A 6,000-nucleotide genomic window follows, 5' to 3' on the forward strand; every position below is an offset into this window, starting at 1 on the left:
TTTTAAAAACAACATTGGCACAAGCTGTACCAGTTGTTTGTAACCTGGTTTTTTTTTTTTTTTTTTCTTCCCCTTTTAATACATTGTAATCATTTCCCCATATTGTTTTTTCTTTTTCTTTTCTTTTTTTTTTTTTTTGAAACAGTCTTCCTCCGTCACCCAGGCTGGAGTATGGTGGCCCAGTCTTGGCTCACTGCAACCTCTCCCTACCGAGTTCAAGAGATTCTTGTGCATCAGCCTCCCGAGTAGCTGAGACTATAGGCACGCACCACCATGACCAGGTAAATTTTTGTATTTTTAGTAGAGATGGAGTCTTGCTATGTTGGCCAGGCTGGTCTTGAACTCCTGACCTGAAGTGATCTGCCCACCTCGGCCTCCCAAAGTGCTGGGATTATGGGCATGAGCCACTGTACCTGGCCCATTTCCCCATATTCTTAAATATGCTTTGAGAATAATATTCTTATTTTCTAATACATTACGTGGAAACATCATGATTTTTTTAACCAATTTCCTAATGTTTAGCAGCTTGTTTCCATGTTTTCTGTATGAAAAATAACCATACCCTTTTGTGAAGTAACTAGAGCTCTCTAGTTGGGGATATAAATTCATACAACTATGTTAGAAAACGTTTGACAGTATCTACTAATGTGGAATGTGTGCATACCCTATGACTCAGCAGTTCTCCTCTCAGGTGTGTACCCATAACAATGTGTACATATGTTCAACAAAAGACAGGTGCAAGAGTTTTCACAGTGGCACTGACTTTGGCCCTAACTGGAGGCAACATAAATACCCATCAACAATAGAAGGAATAAGTTAACTGTGGCATATCCATGCAATGGAATACAATGTAGCAATGAAAATTAACTAACTACAGTGACATGTAACAATATGGGTGACTCTCCCAAACATCACTGAGTGAGAAAAGGGATACACAAAGAATATATACGAAGGCAGGCACCATTAATCCATCCTCTTAGAAATTAGGGTAGGGGTTACCCCCTGGGGAATGGGGCAACAAGGGGCTCTGGGTTTCCTTCTTGATTTGGAGATTCAACTGAACGTGTTCACTTTATGAAAACTCATTGAGCCATACATTTATGACTTGTATTTTTTTCTGTATGTTTATTTCAATAAAGTCAACTAAAATCTCACTAGATTCTTATACATAAACTTTGTTGTTGTTGTTGTGGCTCTGTCACCCAGACTGGAGTGCAGTGGTGCAATCTTAGCTCATGGCAACCTCCACCTCTCAGGCTCAAGCAATCCTCCTACCTCAGCCTCCTGGGTAGTTGGGACTATAGGCACATGCCACCATACCTGGCTAAGTGTTTGTATTTGTTTGTAGAGATGGGGTTTCAACATGTTGCCCAGGCTGGTCTCAAGCTCCTGGGCTCAAGTGATCTACCTGCCTTAGTTTCCCAAAGTACTGGGACTACAGGTGTGAGCCACTGTGCCTGACCGTCATAAACTTTCAAGACAACTATTGTTGCCTTGTCCTTTGTCTGTTGAAAACGTGGCTTTGAGAATTCTATGGGCTGACTTGTGTGTTCCCAAAGTTCATATATTGAAAGTCTCATCCCCTGTGGCTCAGAATGTGACTGTGTTTGGAAATAGAACCTGGGAGGAGGTAATTAAGTTAATATTGGGTCATTAGGGTCCGCCCTAGTTTCAAAGGACACAGACACACATAGAGAAAAGGATGACTGTGTGAAAACACAGTGAGAAGGTGGCCACCTCCAAATCAAAGAGGAAGATCTCTGAAGAAACCTAATCTGCTGACACCTGGATCTCGGAATTCCAGTCTCCAGGATCGTGAGAAAATAAATTTCTGTTGTTTACGTCATCTCCTCTGTGGTATTTTGTAATGGTAGCCCTAGAAAACCCACAAAAATTGAGGAAATTGTGTTCAACATTGCACATGGAATAAGCAGCTGAGCAGGACTTGGATATCCACCATCTGACTTCCAATTTTATAGTCTTGCCACTGCCCCCGGTGTTTTCTCTTTCCGGAGAAATTGATGGTGGTGCCATGAGGCAGCAAAGGAGAGCGCCATCTCCACGGACCAGCCACTGCTCTGAAGAGGACATGTGTGGCCAGATGTGGTGGCTCACACCTGTAATCCCAGCAGTTTGGGAGGCCGAGGCGGGTGCCTCACCTGAGGTTAGGAGTTTGAGCCTGACCACCATGGAGAAACCCCATCTCTACTAAAAATACAAAATTAGCTGGGCATGGTGGTGCATGCCTGTAATTCCGGCTCTCGGGAGGCTGAGGCAGGAGAATCGCTTCAACCTGGGAGGCAGAGGTTGTGGTGAGCTGAGATCGTGCCATTGCACTTCAGCCTGAGGCAACAAGAGTGAAACTCCATCTCAAAAAAAAAAAAAAGAAAAAAGAAAAAAGAAAATAAAAAAGGACATGTGTATGAGGACCCAGGCCACTTTATAAAAACAAATCAAAGCATCCTTTCCTTTGCTTGCTGGAGTGTGATGGGTGTGATAACTGTCATATTCAGAGAAGAAGACTAGCTGGAGAAAGAAAATTTCTTTTCCCCAAAACTTACAACTTTTCAGTGAGCAGCAATGCTTAGTAATTAATTATCACTGGTTGTTACAAGTCATGCCAGTTTTCTGAAACATCCTGGGAAATGTCTGTGGGTGATAGTAATGCTATTTCCTGTTCGTCTTGTTACTTCCATCCTCACAGATTTGGACTTCTGGGAGCTGAAATATTTTGTTTTTACATTTATCTGTTCCCAGTGATATTATAATGTTCTCAGTTTAAGGGCTTATCATACTAGGGCTTCCTCTGGATGTTAAAACATCTGTTTCTAACTCTCGAAGAGAAAGGAAAAACACCCAACTTATTTGACTTTTAATTATAAATATAATAAAATAAAATGCATGTGGACCAGACCACCTTCTGGAATTCTCCTGATAAACAAGTGGATTAAAGGGATGTGAAAGAGATTTGGAGTACAAGCAAGGAAAGTTATCCCTTGAGGTCTTAATTTATTCTACTTTGGAGAATGTATTCAATTTTCTTTCAGTTCAGCAGTTGGTTGAGAACCTATTCCTTGTGGGATATCATATCACAAACAGCATGGACGAAGGAGTCTTTTCTGTTACAAATGTATGAGTTTGTATGGATAAATAGATAAGTGACTCCACCTCTGATTTACACAGTTTACTGCCTTCAGAGAGTTTTCAGGATGTGACATAGGAAGGAAGAACCCAGGAGGGGACTGGTGGGTTTCCTGAGTTGAGAAGACAGACTGCTGAAAGGTTTCCAGGCAGACCGTGGCAGCTAGAGTTCAGAGGGCAGAGCACAAGACATGAGGTTGCTGCACAGAAAGAGAACTCCAGAGACCTACAGAGGATCCTGCTTGAGGATTCAGGTGAGTGTGGACAGGTATATGCAAATGAGGAAATCTACCTGAAGCTAGGGAAAGAACCATCCAAGAGGATTAGAGAAAACAATGCACGGTGCTCACATAGGGCCAGGAATAATGACTGTTTACACCAGCCAGACTGGAAAAAAATCCATGACACATGGGGCATTAGGTAGAGTACTGAGACTATCAGTAGTGGAATCATTAGCTGCAGATTGAGCATTGCTTGGGTTCTGTCTAACAAATCTTACAAGCAAGACCTAAAAAGATAAATCTTCTAGATACCATAACTGTATATCAGAATAACATATAAGAATATTTATAGAAACACAAAAATACCCAGCAACATTATAACATTCACAATGCCAAGTATCCAATAAAAATTACCAAGCATGAAAAGAAGCAGTAAAATACAAAATGAGAATAAAAAGCACACTTATTTTTGTTAAGATTAAGTGCAAAGTTGACACATATCATCCAGAACTGATATAGATGCTAAAATTAGCAGATAATATTAAAATGGTTATTATAATTTTATTCAATACATTGAAAAAGATAATTACAGACATGAAATATATAAAATCTCTAAATCAAAATTCTTGAGATGCAAACTACAATATCTGAGATGACAAGTACAGCAGATAGAATTTATGGTAGATTACACATCACAAAAGTAAAGATGAGAAACTTGGAGGCATAGACATAGAAACTATCCAAAATGAAACACAGAGAGAAAATAGACTGAAAAAAAGAGCCCCAGTGTACTGTAGAAGAATGGCTAAAAGTTTTCTAAATTTGATGAAAACTATAAACTCCACAGATCCAAAGTTCAATGAACCCAAAGAACAAGACATACAATAAAAACTACAAGTTAGATTATAGTTGCTCAAAATTAATGAGAAAGAATACATCTTAACAGCAGCCAGAGAAAAAAGACACATCACATACACAAGGACAAAGATAAGGATGGCAGAAGATATCTTCTTAGAAATTATTAAAATGAGAAGATAGTGGAGCAATATCTTTATAGTACTAAAAGGAAGAAACAAACCTGTCAACCTAGAATTCTATACTCCAGAAAAATCTCTTTAAAAAATCAAGGCAAAGAAAAGACCTTTTCATATATGCAAGAGTTGAAACAACTAATTGCCAGCATATTCACATTATAAGAAAATTTAAAACAAGATTTTCAAGCAGAGAAAAATAATATCAAATGGAAGTCTGGTTCTACACAGAGGAATAAATAGCACCAGAAATTGACAAGGACAAAGATGTACGATTTTTCTTCTGATTGTTATTGAAATATCTTTAAAAGATAATTTGCATCTTAAAAATAACAATGTAGTGTGGATTTTATTACATACATAAAATTAAAATGTATGACAGCAAATTAGAACATAAGTGAAAGAAAGAAAATAATAAAGATCAGAATGGAAATCAGTGAAGTGGAAAACAGAAAAACGATAGCAAAAAGCAATGAAACCAAAAGTTGGTTTTTTGAGATAAAATAAATTGATATACCTATAATCAGGCTGATCTTGAAAAAAAGAAAGAAGACACTTATTACCAATATCAAGAATGAGAAAGATGACATCACTAGAGATATTAACAGAATAACAAGGAAATATATAAACAACTTTAGGCCAATAAATTCGACAACTTAATTGAAATGAGAAAACTCCTTGAAAGCCAGAAATTACCAGGCCTGGCATGGTGGCTCATACCTGTAATCCCAGCACTTTGGGAAGCTGAAGTGGGTAGATCACCTCAGGTCAGGAGTTCAAGACTAGCCTGGCCAACATGGTGAAACCCCATCTCTACTAAAAATACAAAAATTAGCCAGGTGTGGTGGCGGTGGGCACCTGTAATTTCAGCTACTTGGGAGGCTGAGGCAGGAGAATAACTTGAACCTGGAGGTGAAGGTTGTAGTGAGCTGAGATTACGCCATTGCACTCCGGCCTGGGCAACAGGAGCAAAACTACGTCTAACAAAAAAAAAAAAAAAAAAAAAAAGCAGAAATTACCAAAGCCCACTCCAGAAGAAATAGATAATCTACATGGCCATATTAAATTTGTAGTTTAGAAGTCTTCCTATAAGGAAAACTTTGTTGGAAATTCTTCCAAACGTTTAAATAAGCAATAATACCAATTCTACATGACAAATCTCTTCTAGAATATTGAAGTGAAAGAAATATATGCTAACTCATTCAATGAGACTAGCATTATCCAGATACCAAACCCAAGAAGATATCACAAGAAAAAAAGCTATAAAACAAAAAATCAGTCATGCAGATAGATGCAAAACATTTAAATCAAATTTTAGCAAATCGAATCCAACAATGTATAAAAGGGATAATACATCAGGGCCCAAGAATGCTGGCTTAACATTAAAAAAAAATCAATCAATTTAATTCACCATATTAAAAAACTAAAAATGCAAAACCACATTATCATCTCAATAGGTATAGGAAAAAAGTACAGGATACAATCCAAATCCAGTGTGGAAAAATGCTCTTGATAAACTAAGAGTAGAATGGAACTTCCTCAACCAGATAAAAAGCATCTACAGAAACCAATAGATAATGTTATACAAAATTAACTTAAAATAGACT

The 6,000-nt window shown here is 37.9% G+C and overlaps 1 long non-coding RNA gene across 2 annotated transcripts in view; it reads left to right on the plus strand.

Annotated features, from left to right (window-relative positions):
- The window catches only part of LOC105491753 (uncharacterized), a 70,671-nt gene extending 70,401 nt beyond the window's left edge, over window positions 1-270 (plus strand). For both annotated transcript variants that reach the window (XR_003020403.2, XR_003020404.2), the window contains one exon: window positions 146-270. This is a non-coding gene — a long non-coding RNA (uncharacterized lncRNA). The remainder of the gene's footprint in view (window positions 1-145) is intronic.
- Window positions 271-6,000: the final 5,730 nt, after the last annotated feature.

The sequence above is a fragment of the Macaca nemestrina genome, chromosome 16, assembly GCF_043159975.1.
Source record: "Macaca nemestrina isolate mMacNem1 chromosome 16, mMacNem.hap1, whole genome shotgun sequence".
Classification (NCBI taxonomy): Eukaryota; Metazoa; Chordata; class Mammalia; order Primates; family Cercopithecidae; genus Macaca; species Macaca nemestrina.